The sequence below is a fragment of the Pseudoliparis swirei genome, chromosome 1 (genome assembly GCF_029220125.1).
Source record: "Pseudoliparis swirei isolate HS2019 ecotype Mariana Trench chromosome 1, NWPU_hadal_v1, whole genome shotgun sequence".
Taxonomy (NCBI): Eukaryota; Metazoa; Chordata; class Actinopteri; order Perciformes; family Liparidae; genus Pseudoliparis; species Pseudoliparis swirei.
Window position 1 is genome coordinate 2,811,741 of NC_079388.1, and position 17,188 is coordinate 2,828,928.

The window sequence follows — 17,188 nt, forward strand, 5'->3', positions numbered from 1 at the left end:
TTAAAAAATCGGCACCAAAAAACCTGATCGGTGCATCTCTAATATACTGTATATATATGTATTTATATATAAATATATGGTGGCTGAAGAGCATTGATAATCTGGTGACTTTGTCACTTTATATATATATTTCAAATGTTTAAAGAACTCTATCATATTCTGTGTGTGTGTGTTTGTGTGTGTGTGTGTGTGTGTGTGTCCTGCTGTGTGTGGTACAGTGCTGTCCTTTGTGCCTGCAGAGCGGTGTGATCTTGTTCCCCCTGCTTACGTGAATAGAGAGCGGCGCGTGGCTTATAGGAAGAGCCCCCTCCCACACACACACACTCACACACACTCACACACACACGCACACACACACTGGAGTGTGAGTAAGCTCATCTCGACGTCCGCAGCCTCAAAGCTGCCTGACTCTTATTTAGATAGATAGATAGATAGATATATACTTTATTAATCCCCAAGGGGAAATTTGTCGTGACAGTAGCAGCAACACACAAGAATAAAAAACAAAACACAAAATATAAGAAACAGGGATGAAAGATATAGAAGTATACAAGTAAAATAAAGTAAAATACAAAACAAAATATATATGTAAATATACAACACACATGCATACACAACACACAACAACACTGACAAATCAAATACAAAAATATTAAATATAGACAGAGTGCAAAAAGCAAAGTGTGTATATGTGTGCAGAGCAAATGAAATGAAATGTGTGTGTATGTGTGTAGTGCAAACAAATGAGATGTGTGAAGTGCAGATCAACATAGTGTAAGTATTCAGTTATTGCACTATGATCTGGCAAGAGGTGATCTGTTATAGAGCCTCATAGCCGCCGGCAGGAATGTTCTCCTGTATCTGTCCTTGTGGCAGCGGAGCGTGAGGAGACGTCTGGAGAAAGTCCTCCTCTGTCCCTGTAGGAGGTGGTGGAGAGGGTGGTCCGGGTGGTCCGGGTTGTCCAATATGGACACCAGTTTCTTCAACGACCTCCTCTCCACCACCTGTTCCAGGTGCTCCAGCTGGCAGCCGATGATGGAGCCAGCCTTCCTAACCAGTTTGTTAAGACGGCTGGTGTCACCGGCTCCGATGCTGCTCCCCCACTTTAAATAGAGATTAAAATGACAAGGCCGCGCGGATAAGCAGCGTGGTGTGTGTGTGTGTGTGTGTATACTCTCACCCTCCCGAGTGTTTGCGTGTGTATGCGTGCCGCTGTAATGTAATCTCGCGGCGCTGCGGGGACGCCGTCGTATTGAATACACGGAGAGCAGCGCGTGTCCTTTGTGCCCCCCCCCAAACCTCCCACCCCCCCCCTCCTTCTTGTTTTGCATGTGTGTGTGTGTGTGTGTGTGTGTGTGAGCCTTCAGACCCGATATGAATCCCCACAATGTGCTCCTCCTCCTCCTCCTCCTCCTCCTCCCCCTGACGGCTGATGCATTTAGCTAATAAAGTGACACAAGTGTGGTTTGTTGGATTGGTTTCCTCTTTGTCCCCTCGGCTGGTGGTCAGCGCTGTGGGGGGGGGGGGGGTGTGGGGGGGGATTTAAACCCTCCCAATTTAATTTAGCGGACAGGGGTTATGGTAATGAACGTGGAGTGTGTGTGTGTGTGTGTGAAGGAAAGGGGAGAGGATGGATGGGGAGGAGGATCCCCATTTATTTACCTCACAACACCACGTCCTTCCTCCCCCTTGACCCCCCCCCCCCCTCATGGAGGGACCAGCGGTGACTGCGAGAATAATTTTTGTGTGGAAAAACGTAATATCATGCAGGATGGGTTGGGTTCAGAAAGGGGGGTCGGGGGGGGGGGGGCGTACGTGAGACAGAAGTAAAGTGACAACAATAGAGGACGGAGGGAGGGAGGAGGGGCTGGGCCAGGCGCTGGGGGTCCGGCCCCTTTCTTTTTAATACATCTGAGTGCTCTGGTTAGTGCTTCAACTAACCCCCCCACATTACACACACACACACACACACACTCACACACACACTCACACACTCACACTTTCAAACACATACATGCACTGTAAACCCGAACGTCCAAATTAATCAAATAGATTAAGTAGTGTATACTCAAAGTTTTAGAGAAAGTTCTACTAACTTAAATATGTCAAGTTGGTGGAACATGTTCTTCTTTTTGAGTAATTTTAACTAATATATTTTGATTAAATGGAACTATTTTGTAAAACATAACGTACGCCCAACGTAATAGAATTTAGTAATTATATGCTGCTAATGATAAAGTCCTGTTATTTCTATTGTTTTAAATATGGATGATTTTAAAATAAACCTAAATCACATGCTAAAATACAATAAAAGTGTAAAATACACAGTAAAATGTGCTTTTAGTTGTTTTTTAGTCAGTATCATAAAAGACTATTGAAGTTGTCATGATAATACAAAATAACTAGTAACATATCAACGACAAATAAAACGTAACGCTGAAAATTCACATTCAACTTGTAGTGTAAATCAACTTGGAGTCATCACGTGTTTTGGCCGTTATCAAAGTGCATTATGGGGATTTCGTGGGAGTCGTTACTTTACTTTCGTCCTGCACCCTTTCGCACGAGGCTGTGGTGTCATCGTCGACTCGGACTGTTTTCAAGGTGAGTGAGATCTTAAGTGTTTTTATATATACGTTGATATGTGTAATGTGTTTAGTTACATTATGTTACAATCAGCCAGTTGCCAAACCTCGAAAAACTAAAACTTAAAATAATTTCCTAGACTTTGCGAGAGACATTACGAGCTAGCTCGTCTGCTTCACTCGCCGAGACTCCAGTCCTCTCCGGAGTCTGTCTCTCAACTTCAGCAGTGGCTGGTTTGAGCTCAGAGACACAAGTGGCGGCTAACGTTGGCTAACGACGCCTCGTGTACTAAGGTACTATAGCTAACGCACGTCGGTTCGCGCAAGCTAACGTAACTTGACGTACCAGCGGAGGAGCACGAGGTGTTCCACTAAACTACCTTGTTCGACTGAGAACATCGCGGCTAACGAACGTACGCTAGCTAACGTAACTTGACAGTGATCTCCGGTGCTTCTCTGTTGGTTCACGGGGAGCGCCCGGTGTTTATGCTTGACTGTTCACGTCACTCGCATCTCTGGCATTTCTTTTGTTTTTGTGCACGTCAAATAAAAACCACGTTATTGTTAGACCCTGTATGGAAAATCCTAGATAGATAGTGTTTTACGGTGGTGTTATTGAGACTTGCATGTAAGCTGCATAAATGAAATGTTTAGATATGCCACCAACAAATTATGTATTGTCAACTATGTTTGTCAGTGCATTATACCAGCGGTTCCTAACCTGGGTGTCAGGACCTCACAGGCTGTTGCATGGGAATCACAACGTGTTGTGGGAAGAGTCCTTAAGTAAGAAATATCAAAGAACAGCACAGAAAAATCTTGTTTGAAGAAATAAAATGAAATAATTGACAGTAATTGTACTATGGCATAGAATTTGCATCAACCTATCTCCACTAAAAAAAAGTATTTCTGAAAAGGTGGCCAACCAGTAACATATTTTTGGACTCATTTAAAGGTTAAGAACCACACATTATATATCTTTAGAATGAGAAAAATTGTGCAAAGAATGTGTTTGTAATAGCATTCAAAACTCAGTCTTTCCTTTTCTTCTCTTCTCTGATGAATAGCGAAACAGTTACCGGTCCTTTTTTAGTCAGTGTTCTTTCAAATCAAATATTTACTTTTAGTTTTACATCGCATACAAAAATGGAAAACATGCCATTTTAAAGCAGTGTTAGCTGTAGTCCATGATCATGTTTTGGTAAGCTAATAGTAATTAACTTGTTATATTAATTAGTAAGTAATAGTAATTCTGTCTTTAAAGTTTTAGATGTTGGTCTAAACTTTGTCATTTTTTTATTTGCCTTTTAGGTTGCTGGTTCCAAAATAATCTGGAAGTGTAAGTTGTGCGCAGCTTCTTGCACCTCCAGAATACAGTTATTTAGACACTGTAGGCTGCAGCACAGCCACTTTTCCAGAATAAGCCCTCTTCCATGCCTCTACACCGATTGCATTTGCACGTTTCAGACACTTAATTCACTGAGTACTCATTTATCAATATATCATACAGAGTCAGGGGCCTGTGTTATTCAAATGCTCCTTATGCACATTTCAGCAACCCTTTTCTAATTCAGCCGTTTTCAGTCATCTCAGAAAGCATTTGAAAAATCATGACACGGTGACATGCCCATATAAGGAATGTAGCTATATCACAAATGTGTACTCCTCGTTCAATTCTCATAAAAGTAGAGAACACCAAGCAGGTCTTGCATCTGACTTTCAAACTGATATTGTCAGTGAGGATCCCCATATTCTTCAAGCCAGTATTTCTGAGGAAACTAGTGATTCGCATGAAGAATGCCCAGAGCAGAGCAGAGAAGTGGGGAACGGTGATCAGTGTGACACTGGCAGTCTAAGAAATCAACTTAAAACAAATTTACAAATTTAGCTTCTTTATTTCTAAAGATGCAGGCTATCCTTCATGTCTCGAACACAGCTATTCAGGAAATAGTAGACCACTTGAATCAGATCTTCTGAGGTAATATGGATCATCTCTCTTAAGTGAAAATTGTGATTCTTATTCATTTGACCGCTATTGTCGGCTTAATAAATGTGCTAGATTCTTCAAATTGAATGTTTTTTTATTTGTTGCTGTTATTTCAATGTAGTTGTATGCAGAGTTCCAGAGGATAACCAATCAGAACCTGCTCAACCGATTCTATGCTGAGCTTGACCGCCATCTTCCACGACTAATGACTTTATTTAGGCAGAAGGCATCAAGAACTGGAAAGACAGCAGATGCTCTGGCTGAAATTTTAAAAATCCACGATGAACAGGTAAATAGATTATTACACACTTCATAGGTTGAACCGGTGGAACTTCGAACAGGTTCAATGACTCAAATGAGCTTTGTGAATTTTGCAATTCGTCCACTCTGTGTTTGACATTTGTTTGATTGCATTAAAGATGTGAACAGGTTATTTGTGGCCATATGCTCTGAATGGATTATTTTAAATGTACAAATGTGTTTTATCTGAATAGGAAAACCAGGACATACACACCAAACGTACGACTGTTCTCCACGGCCTCCCTGTCTATCTGTGCGAGGATGTATCTGGATTCTTCAGAACCTGCACAGTGAGTCTTCTTAAGTCACTAACAGATTCTACGTGTGCATGATGTAAACAGTTCATCAAAATACTAATATCTTTTAGGACTTACCTTTGTTTAGTCTACCCATACACTTTTCGGATATAGTCTGTTTTCGCCTCACTACAAAGGAACTGTATTGGCAAGTGAGAAGATGTTCAGTAAAACATGTTCCTGTAAATGTCCTTTAGCTTGGTTTCAGTCTCACCACTTGGATTCTCTGGTAATTTGGTTGATTTGTGTGTGCAGAACATGGATCTTATGTTGTTCCCCTCTTACAATGAGACACAGGTCTCCCTTGTAAAAGAGGCCTTTGTTTTCATTGGGACTTGGTTAAGGAAATATACATTATGTCATCTGTGCTGTTCCATGTGTTAGTTTGTGATTGGTATCTCTTTTCATTCATTCAGGACGAGTCTGATGAGCCAGAGCTTGATGGGGTTGCAGTGGGCCTCCTTACTGTCACCAGTGACAATAACACAAGTGCAGTTCACTACCACCCTGTGAAAATCTCTGTGATTATTGAAAGTGATGTCATGGTTAGTCTCCCAGACTTGGCGATGCCTTCCTGGTAGTCTTTGGATTCATGTATGCACTACACCTCAGCTACCCCAAAGCACTTACCAAGACTTTTGAGTTCATTCAAAAGATCTTACTTGGCCTAGAAAGTGGCAAACTGTCACCGAAGTTGCAGACCCTCAAGAATGTTTTGATGACCTAGAAACGGAAGGCTGCAGCGGTATACCATTATAAAAGGTTCAACATGTTCAAGTTAAAAGGTCTATGATCACGTCTTGCAGCTTTGCAATGCAGCGCCATCATGTGATCTGTTCATGTATGTTATTGTGTTGTGTATTATGGAGGAAAAAAAGGCAGAGGTCATGGTTCTCGGGTTGTTATCTTTGTGCAGATTTAAAAAAAAAAATTTCTTTTATGCCTCATGTACGTGTTTCCTGTTAATGTCAATTTATCAACAATATTTAACCCACTATAGCGGTAAAGATCATCATTATCTTTTAAACGTAAAGATACAATTTATTTTGGAAGTTTAACTTTGGTTGCAAAGTTGAAATGTTTTATTTGTTGTGCCCATATTCATTCAAATAATTAAAATGATCAGCCACTATAAAGATGGAAGTTTTTCTTTTTTTCCTGAAAATGTTCTGAAACAGTTCTGTTGTATTTAATCCAAAATGCCGCACTATATACTCAGGAAGCCAAGAGCAGTGTTTTTTCGCTATAACAAAAATGTTGGTATTGTTTTATGTCACCAGCTCTAAGTTTAAGCTCTACAATTTATTAAAGTATATTTTCAAATTATTTATTTTAATATTGCAGTGTGCTAAATGTGAGTGCAAGAAAATACTGTTCAATAGATAGATGTTCATGACTTAAATTTTGAGTTTGTTAAACTCAATGTAATTGAGGCAATAAATTGCCACAAAAAATTTAGTTTCAGTCTTATCTTTTTAAGTAAACAAATTCAAAACATTTGACTAATGTGAACTCGAAAACATTGAGTTTGGTTAACATGAAATGGTGTGGTTGTGTACTTTATTTTTTAAAGTTCTGTGAACTTATTCCAGTGGTTTGAAAACTTGAACATTTTAAGTACTAATAACTGAAAATAATTGAGTTGAGCTAAATTAACACTTTAATTTAAGCTGTAATCAAAAGGTACAAGTAGCAAGTCATCAAACTTTTTAAGTTCTGCAAAATCAAATTAAAAAGTTCATTAACTCAAAAAATTTGAGGCAATATATTGCCTCAAATTTTTTGAGTTCTACTAACTTATTCGGGTTTACAGTGTGCATTTAGTCCTGTGACTCATTGTCACACAGACACTCACACACACACAAACACACACTCACACACTCACACACACACACATGAGCTCAAGGGCTTTCAAAAGGTGGACTGCACAGCTGAATTGATAGCGTCCAAAAAACAGAAAAATAAGAAAGTGTTTTTAATATTCATTTGGACACCTCTTGTTGTTGTTGTTGTTGTGTTGTTTGTTTTCTTGTTCTTCTTCTCCTTCTTTTAAATGTGTGCCTTGTTGACCGTGTTCTTCTTCCTCCGCCGTCAACACACGGCGTTAACTCACAAGTGCCGTTAGCTAACAAGTGTCTCAATGGGTCGACAAGGCGCCTCGAGCGTAGTAGCGTTGAAGTCATGTGACCGCGGTGCTGTCCCTTTAAGGCCTCTTACTCTCTCTCGCTCTCTGGTACTGACAACCCACCCATATCTACAGACTCTGCACCTGTACGCCGCAACATTCGCACCCTCTGCCCCTCCTCTCTGGCCTCCTCTGTCCTATCTGCTCTCCCCTCAACTGACTGCTTCTCACTCATGCATCCTAACTCTGCCGCAGACACTCTCCTCTCTTCCCTGTCTTCATCTCTTGATTCTCTTTGTCCTTTTAAGACACGACCGGTTCGGAAATCCTCTCCGGCTCCGTGGTTGTCGGACTCGGTCTTGCCGAGAGAGCCACCCTGCGGCGGCAGAAAGAAAATGGCGCAAATCGAATCAAGCGGAAGACTTGCTCTTCTATCAATCTCCTCTCCTCCTTCTCTTCCTCTATCTCTGCAGCCAAAAGCTCGTTCTACCTGACCAAAATTCAGTCTTCCTTCTCTAACTCCAAAAAACTCTTCTCTATCTTTTCCAACCTCCTTGATCCCCTGTCCCCTCCTCCTTCCACCCTTTTGCCGAGCCACTTTGTCGACTACTTTACAAACAAGATAGACGACATACGCTCCTCCTTTACAAATCCATCTTCTATCACCTCACCAACACTAACTTCTTCATCCCCCTCTCTTTCCTCTTTCACCCGCTTGTCTCCCAATCAAGTTCTTAGCTTGGTGACCTCCGCCCGACCGACCACCTCGCCCTTGACCCCGTCCCGTCTCCCATTCTCCAGGCTATTGCTCCTGACCTTCTGACCTTCCTCACCCATCTTATTAACAGCTCCCTCTCAACTGGCTGTTTCCCTAACTCTCTGAAGGAGGCGAGTCAACCCTCTCCTGAAGAAACCCACGCTCGACCCGTCTGAAGTCAGCAACTACAGACCGGTCTCTCTTCTTCCTTTTCTCTCCAAAACTCTGGGGCGAGCTATCTTGAGCCAAGTGTCCTCCTATCTCCACAGTAACAACCTTCTTGACCCTCACCAGTCTGGATTCAAGGCCGGCCACTCGACAGAGACGGCCCTCCTTGCTGTCTCTGAGCAGCTTCACACTGCTAGAGCAGCCTCTCTCTCCTCTGTCCTTATCCTTCTCGACCTTTCTGCAGCATTTGACACCGTGAACCACCAGATCCTGATCTCTTCTCTTCAGGACCTGGGGATCTCAGGCACTGCACTCGCTCTTTTCTCTTCCTACCTTAAAGACCGCACCTACCGGGTAACTTGGAGAGGATCTGTGTCTGATCCTTGTCCTCTCACTACTGGGGTTCCTCAAGGCTCCGTCCTGGGTCCCTCCTCTTCTCTCTGTACACAAATTCTCTCGGCTCTGTCATTCGTTCGCATGGCTTCTCCTACCATAGCTATGCTGATGACACCCAACTGATCTTCTCGTTTCCACCGTCCGAAACACAGGTGGCGGCACGAATCTCTGCCTGTCTGACTGACATCTCTCAGTGGATGTCTGCTCACCACCTGAAGATCAACCCTGACAAGACTGAGCTACTATTCCTTCCAGGGAAAGGCTCCCCCACCCACGACCTGACTATCACCTTCAACAGCTCTGTGTTGGCCCCTACGGACTGCCAGGAACCTCGGGGTGACACTCGACAGTCAACTCTCCCTGACGGCCAACATCGCTGCGACGCGTTCCTGTAGGTACATGCTGCACAACATCAGGAGAATACATCCTCTTCTTACTCAGAAGGCGGCGCAGGTTCTGATCCAGGCTCTGGTCATTTCACGCCTCGACTACTGCAACTCCCTCCTGGCTGGTCTACCTGCTAAGGCCATCCGACCCCTGCAGCTCATCCAGAATGCAGCAGCTCGACTGGTCTTCAGCCTCCCGAAATTCACCCACACCACTCCGCTCCTCCGCTCTCTCCACTGGTTACGGTGGCTGCTCGCATCCGCTTCAAAACACTGGTCCTGGCGTACGTGCTCTAGACGGATCGGGCCCGTCTACATCCGGGATATGGTCACACCGTACACCCGGCACGTTCGCTCCGCTCGGCAACAGCCAATCGACTTGTGACTACTGCACCTCGAGCTAATCACTCGAAATCCAGACTGTTTGCTGTCCTGGCTCCTCAGTGGTGGAACGAGCTCCCCACTGACATCAGGACAGCAGAAAGTCTCTACATCTTCCGTCGGAGACTGAAAACACACCTTTTCCGACTATATCTGGATTAAAACACAGATTAGCACTTCAGTGGCACTTAGATAGCACTTACTTATGGTACTTTTGTAGTTCGACTATGTTGAGGAAATGTTACTTCCTGTATTCTTGTTGTTCTTAGTTTGTACTCTAGGTTGAAATGCACTTATTGTTAGTCGCTTTGGATAAAAGCGTCTGCTAAATGACATGTAATGTAATGTAAAAGGCCTCACACCGTGTCACGGAGAATACCAACTCACGAGGCGGGAGAGTTATTGATCGTCGATGAATCAATTCAAGAAGTCTTGACGTCAAAGTCCTCGAGGCTCGGAGGTAAAAGTCGGATGCGTGTGAAGCGTTTCAACGGTTATCAATAGCCGCGCTCTCTCACCGTTCACCCACAACGGAGCCGTGTGATTGGTCAGCAGGACGAGCAGAAGGTCACGGGGTCAACAAGGTGACGAGCGTCGTCCTCATCATGAGGATGTGACATATCTGAGCAGGCGTCACACTTTGTTCTCCACGTCCTTTAAAGTGTCTCAGCCCCCCCCCCCCCCACACATGCCCCCCCCCCATCAGTCCTGAACACATAATCGTCTCCACGCTCCGAGGCTCCAATCTGCCTCCATACAGTACGCACGCGTTTACTACATCAGATAAAGGAGCGGAAAAGAAACTCTGCTCCCCGCTCGCCTGCTTATCCTCCCCTCCTCCCCTCCTCCCCTCCTCCCTCCTCCCTCCTCCCCCCTTTCTTTTTGTATCCTCTTTTATTATCCTCTGTTTTTTTATGTTCTTTTTTTTTTGCTCCCTTCAGCAGAGGAGCGCTCAGACCAGAAATGAAATTAATCTGTTGTACTACAGCCCTCCCTCCTCCTCCTCCTCCTCCTCTTCATCCCTGCCCTCCCTCGTCCTCCTCCTCTTCATCCCCCCCTCCTCCTCCTCCCGCATCTCAATCCCATTCTCTCTTTACTCGGCGGTGAGGGACTCGTCACTTTCACCTCTTCATATTGGATATGAATCTGTTAGCCCAGCTGGCCCTCCCTCTTACACCCACTGCCTCCATCTGCATAGTTCACACACACACACACACACACACACCACACACACACACCACAGAGGCGCTGTAGCACTTATGTACGCAGGCGAGAGATGGTGAACACCAGGCTGCGCTCAAAGGCTCTTTACTCCACGCAGGTATCCAAACAAATCTTACACACACACACACACACACACGTTGACATCTGGACTAACCGTCCTCTGGCGTGTTTCTCCCGGTGCTTCAATCAAAGCCATCGATATGAATCTGGGCTGTTTTTCGGCAGCAATATAGCGGCGGTACTGTTTAGCAGCATCTTTCATCAGAAGAGTTGTTTACCCCCCCCCCCCCCACACACACACACACACACCACACCACACACACACTTCTACGCAGGGACGGGAGATATTGCCGGATTTCTTTTAGCATTGGCCTTGCCTGAACCACCCTTCCTTATTAGCGTGTGTGTGTGGGGGGGGGGGGGGAATGGGAGAGAGAGGCTTCACACTACATCTGGGAAAAAAAGAAGGGGGGGTGGGTGGAGGGGGGAGGGAGAGACGTTGGGGAGTGAGCGGGCGAGCTTCTCCTTCATGGTTTCCCCTTGGGGGTTTTAGTGGGAGCTGGTGCAGCCACACAGAATGGGACAGGTGAAGCCCCTCCCCCCCCTCCCCTCCCCCTCCTCTAAAGAGTGGTATGAATATGGTAAACCCGCTGTCCGCTTGGCGGCATGATTCTCTCCCAGAAAATGGCCCTGTGTCCGCGTCCCCCGAGGGGGGCGAGCTAAGGAGATTCGCCATTTAGGGCCCCACACTCACTCCCTTCCTGCTCTCGGGGGGGGGGGGGAGGGCCCCAGCCTACCCACAATCCTCCTATCTATCTCTGCAGCAGCAGTGATAGCACACAACACCGCAGCTTAGCTTCAACATGGTGGCTGGAGCCGCAACAGCTATCTGGATGTCACACACACACATGCACACACTTACACACACACACACACACATGCAAAGCCTCCATCCGTGTCAGTGTCTCGCTGACTGACTGAGGTACATTTAGTTAGTGTTCGCCCGAGGCGGTGAGGGATCGCCGATCACCATCGTCATGTTCTGTTACACACACACACACACACACACACACAGGGTTGTTTTCTCTGCGGCTCCAGTCTCTCCGGGGTCAGAGCACACACAGACGGTCGTGTCAGTCATCCGTTACCGGAGGAGGAGGAGGAGCGGCGTGCCACAGTGGGACGATCTGACGGCGTAACGACGTTTATACGGAACGGGAAAGTGTGTTAGGATCTAGTAATGTACGTCATGTATGTAATGTACGTCATGTAACACGCGTGACTTAAGAGAGGAACATGTGAAGTGGCTACGCTCCCAGAAGACATGCAGTCATTACATCAGCCATCTTCATTAAACTGATATATTTCCTCCTTCTGCTCGGGAGGTGATTACGTTCTTTTTCCAAGTGATATATATAATTATATATATATAATTATATATATATATATAATAATTATATATATATAATAATATATATATATATTATAATATTTACATATATATATAATTATATACACATATATATAAGTATACAGTATATACACACGCATATATATATATAATTAGATATAAATATATCTATATAAAATTATATATAATTATATATAAATATATATAATTAGATATAAATATATCTATATAAAATTATATATAATTATATATAAATATTTATATATAAAATTATATATATTTATAGTATATATATAATTATTTATATATAATTATATATATATAATTAGATGTATATATAATTATATATATATAATTGATGTATATATATAATTATTTATATATAATTATATATATATATATATATATATATATATACAGGTTGGCGTGTAAACCGTAATCACGTCTGCTTGTAAACTCAAACATGTATTGGGGGCTGCGTCGTGATATAAAGTTGGTGTCTTGACCCGTGAGATGTTCCCGGTGACCTCACAGCTGAGGAGCAGTTTGTCTCATCAGCTGACACGTATACATGTATACATGTATAAATGTATTTATCTAGTTTGTCGTAAGGTGTGAGTTACTGTCTGACGTGCTTCGTTCAGTCGCCTGTTGGTGATGTTTGAATACAGTCAACGCTCTCATCGCACGGCACACACACACGTTGGCTTTTGGATTTAGACGTGATGAAATATTGATGCAAATGTCCTCGGTGAGCTTATTCATGCGAGTTGAGGCCAAAGTGTGTGTGTGTGTGTGTGTGTGTGTGCGTGTGTGTGTGTGTGTTTGTCCCTCAGCTGTGACACATGTGAGCCTAAGTGTGTTTGCATAGCGCATCTGCCTGTGTGAGTGTATCCATGCATATATGTGTGTGTGTGTGTATGTGTTCAATTTCCAGCCCCCTACTCTCCCCTCCCTACTCCTGGTGTGTTTGGGGGGGAGTCAGCTCAGCGCCCCGTGTCACCCCGGACCCCCTCCTCATCTCCTTTGTCTGCTCGTCAGTTAGGGAGCGGTCGGCGCGAGAACTCTGGGACACCCCGCATTTGGGGTGTGGGGGGGGGGGACCCTTTAACCCGTAACCTCCTAACCCTATCCCCCCCCCCCTCCCCTCCTCTACGGTGGCGATTCATATGCAAGCGAGACCCCCGTCAGCCCGCCGCTATTCTTCTCTTTCATACGTCAACCGCGGCCGGCTGTCGTGTTCACGTCTCAAGTTCAAGTCCCGGGACAGAGCCGGGCCGGGGGGGGGGGGGGGGCAGTGTTTGACTGCTCATTCTGTCCCCGCGGGGGTCAGAGATGGAAGGTGGGCCGGTGTTTTGGGGTCGCAGGCCGGGGTCAGCTACACTCTGGTCATTTAAGCCGCCATTAACGCTGGAAATCCTTTTAGCAATGAGACTTATTTGGTCATTAAACTTCATCATTTGACTTTTAGGTTCTCTGTATTTATAAAAAGATGACGAACACTCAGGTGCCAGTTTATTCGGTACTTCAAGCTGAAAGGAATGAAGTCTGTTTTAGGGAGGAAGATGATGATGATGTTTCTATTTCTCTGTCCTATATAAAATATATGTTAATGAGGGGAGGCAGTATAATACATGATATAATGCATGAACATTTTAATTACATTTTTTACTTAGTTTACATTTTTAAATATGTTGTTATCTTTTGGGATACTGGGCTCACATTAAAACTTGGTCGGCATTATTTCACCTTCAAGGCCTGCAGTCGTTCCCTGTTTAGTCGAAACGGCTCCATTGTAGCCCCCCCCCCCCTCCCCCTGCAGGGGGGCCTCCTGCTTTTTTGGGGGGGTTGGTAGTTGCGGTCACGGGGGGTCAGGGTCAAGGTGGGCAGGGCCCGAGGTCAGCCAGCCAGACGGACGCGCAGACGGTGGACTTGACATTGAGTGGATGAACTGAATTAACAGGATCGGAGGATTAAAGACTAGAAAGTGATGGACGGAGGGTGGTGGACAGAGGGTGGAGATGATGGACAGAGGGTGGAGGTGGTGGACAGAGGGTGGAGGTGGTGGACAGAGGGTGGAGATGATGGACAGAGGGTGGAGGTGGTGGACAGAGGGTGGAGGTGGTGGACAGAGGGTGGAGGTGGTGGACAGAGGGTGGAGGTGTGTGTGGTTACATTATTTGTCTTGATGTGTTTTTGTGAGTTTGAAGCACAAAGGTAACGTTCTCTCACGGCTCTTAATCTTTTTTTATTAATATATATATAAGCGCCTAGTTTATTGTTTTTATTGGAAGGCAGACATCTTATAATATCTCAGCATGAGAGCACACACACGCACAAACACACACACACATCCACTTACACACACACACACACACACACATCCACTTACACACACACACACGCACACACACACACACACATCCACTTACACACACACACACACACACACACACACATCCACTTACACACACACACTCTCTGTCCTTCAGTTGGCGCGTGGCCTGAATGAAGGAGCCTTACAACACAATAACAAAGCTTTCATTAAACCCAAGAGAAGAAACTCTCTTCCATTTTCCCGGCAGCAGCACCGTCACCCCCCCACCCACTGCCAACTAATAATAACAATAATGATTAGAGATGCACCGATCAGGTTTTTGGTGCCGATCACCGATCACTGAAATCAGTATCTGCCGATCCGAATACCGATCACGGTGTCGATTGAAGCATTCGATTTATTGTGTAGCATTATTGCCTAGGACTATGAGGAAATACATATATAAAGCACCTCAAACATTAAAGAAATTACAGATTTCTTTAAACATTTAGGACTTTTACTTTGAAAAATGTCCTAATTGATACATTAAAATAGTTTGATTGCTATTGTAGGGGATTTCAGATATGTATGGAACACATCTGCATTATTCATTTCCTGGAACTCTTGGGGAAATCTATTTACAGGACTTTTCTTAACATACAAAAGTATTACTTATTTTTATAAACTCTTCCTTGGTCCAGTAAAAATGTTTTAATGTTAGCATAATTTAAGCTAAATCTCAGAAACGATCTCTAAAGATACAAAATCAGTTCATTGTTTACTTTTATTTGTTAGTGTATGATTTGTCGACATCTTATTTTGAAAAACGGATGTTGTTTCACGTGGTTCTTTCCGCTAACTTTGCAAAACCGGATGTTGTCACATAAATCCTTCCGCTAACTTTATCAAAATCCTCGCGCGCTCCCGATCCAATGTGTTTACCGTGAGCATCAGTCTATAAGGGCTCAGACATGTGAGAGTCGGCTGAGTCGACCCAGAGATTCAACTCGGGGGACGGGGACGCCGCTCGGTGGTGAGGATCCCCTCTGACCTCTCACTCTGCGGCCCTCGCCGGGCGCATCGTCTCCGTTGCGCTGCGATTGAAACGTCTGATAGTTCTCACAGATGTGACGTCATCTGATCGGCCGTTTTGAGAACGCCGATCAAAACCGATAATGGGAATATCGGCCGATATGGATCGGCGCCGATCAGATCGGTGCATCCCTAATAATGATAATGGTGAATCAAATAAGTCTCCCCATTGTGCGCCGCACATTCCTCACATATCAGAAAACACACAAACACGCCTCAGAGTCGAGGATACGGCGTTAAAGAGGGAACACAATTTGTTGTAGGCATCTGACATTCAACCCCCCGGCGTTCAGGCCCGTTCTGCCCGACGATGGGCCGAGTCGGTGCAGAACGCACCCGACTGACAGCTGACGGAGGCTCGGCCTGAAGGTTATCCAATGGAGTACGACTTCTGGCCCCCGAGAGCCAGCCGGACTCTGATGTGTGTCTGCACTGGAGGGTGGAGGTCTGGAGGGTGGAGGTCTGGAGGGTGGAGGTCTGGGTGGTGGAGGTCTGGGTGGTGGAGGTCTGGGTGGTGGAGGTGTGGATGGTTGAGGTGTGGAGGTCTGGAGGGTGGAGGTGTGGAGGGTGGAGGTATGGAGGGTGGAGGTCTGGAGGGTGGAGGTCTGGGTGTTGGAGGTCTGGGTGGTGGAGGTCTGGAGGGTGGAGGTCTGGGTGGTGGAGGTCTGGGTGGTGGAGGTCTGGAGGGCGGAGGTCTGCAGGGTGGAGGTCTGGGTGGTGGAGGTCTGGAGGGTGGAGGTCTGGGTGGTGGAGGTCTGGAGGGTGGAGGTCTGTAATGATTCCTCTGTAGGGATCCTCCTCCTGAAGATTTCTTCCCTTTTTTTCTATTTCTTGTGAGTTGTCCTGATCCGATGTGAGGTCAGAGGTCAGAGGTCAGGATGTCCATGTGTCCAGACTATAAAGCCCTCTGAGTCTGAACTGAACTCTGAGGTACCAGATGCAGACATGAGGCGTTTTAATTCAAAGGCCGTCGTTCTGTGTTTCTGCAGATGAAAGGATTATTAACCATCGCTAGTTAACTTTGATCAATCCCCCCCCCTCCCCCCCCCTCTCCAATTTGCTGGGAGAACCGGACTCTCAGGAGTCCACCGTGACAACATCCAGACCATCAAACACGGATCCTATTAGAACCTGTGTGAATGAGTTTGATTGGTCGGGATGCCGCCTCTCTCTCTCTCTCTCTCTCTCTCTCTCTGTCTCTCTCTGTCTCTCTCGCTCTCTCTCTCGCTCTCTCTCTCTCTCTCTCTCGCTCTCTCTCACTCTCTCTCTCCCTCTCTCTGCTCATCAATAAATGATGTGTTGATTGTTTGACATTTAACTGAGGTGGAGCTATTGTCTGGGATGACCTCTGACACTGTGTGTGTGTGTGTGTGTGTGTGTGTGTGTGTGTGTGTGTGTGTGTGGGTGGTGTGTGTGTGCGTGTGTGTGTGTAAATACATATCAACATATAGATATATATATATATATGGTCATTTTTGTGTGTGTCCATTATGATTCTCCCTGGCCATGACCCACATACCGCTGAGCTATAATGAGTTCAACAGAGGAAGACAGAAGGGTATTTGTTGAACCAGAACACAATTATAATATGTGTATATATATATATATACTTTAATTATATATATATATATAATTATATTTATATATATATATATGTATATATATATGTATTTATTTATATATATATATATATTTATATATAAATATATATTTATATATATATATTTATGTACATATATATATTTATATATATTTATACATAT

At 44.7% G+C, this 17,188-nt stretch overlaps 1 protein-coding gene and 1 long non-coding RNA gene across 2 annotated transcripts in view; both read left to right on the forward strand.

The window, feature by feature from the left end:
• The window catches only part of LOC130194508 (POU domain, class 2, transcription factor 1), an 81,007-nt gene that overhangs the window by 11,852 nt on the left and 51,967 nt on the right, over positions 1–17,188 (forward strand). The gene's annotated exons all lie outside the window — the stretch shown is intronic.
• Positions 4,743–5,718, forward strand: LOC130194708 (uncharacterized). Its single transcript, XR_008831944.1, has 3 exons — positions 4,743–4,861; positions 5,067–5,162; positions 5,585–5,718. It is a non-coding gene; the product is annotated as an uncharacterized LOC130194708 (long non-coding RNA).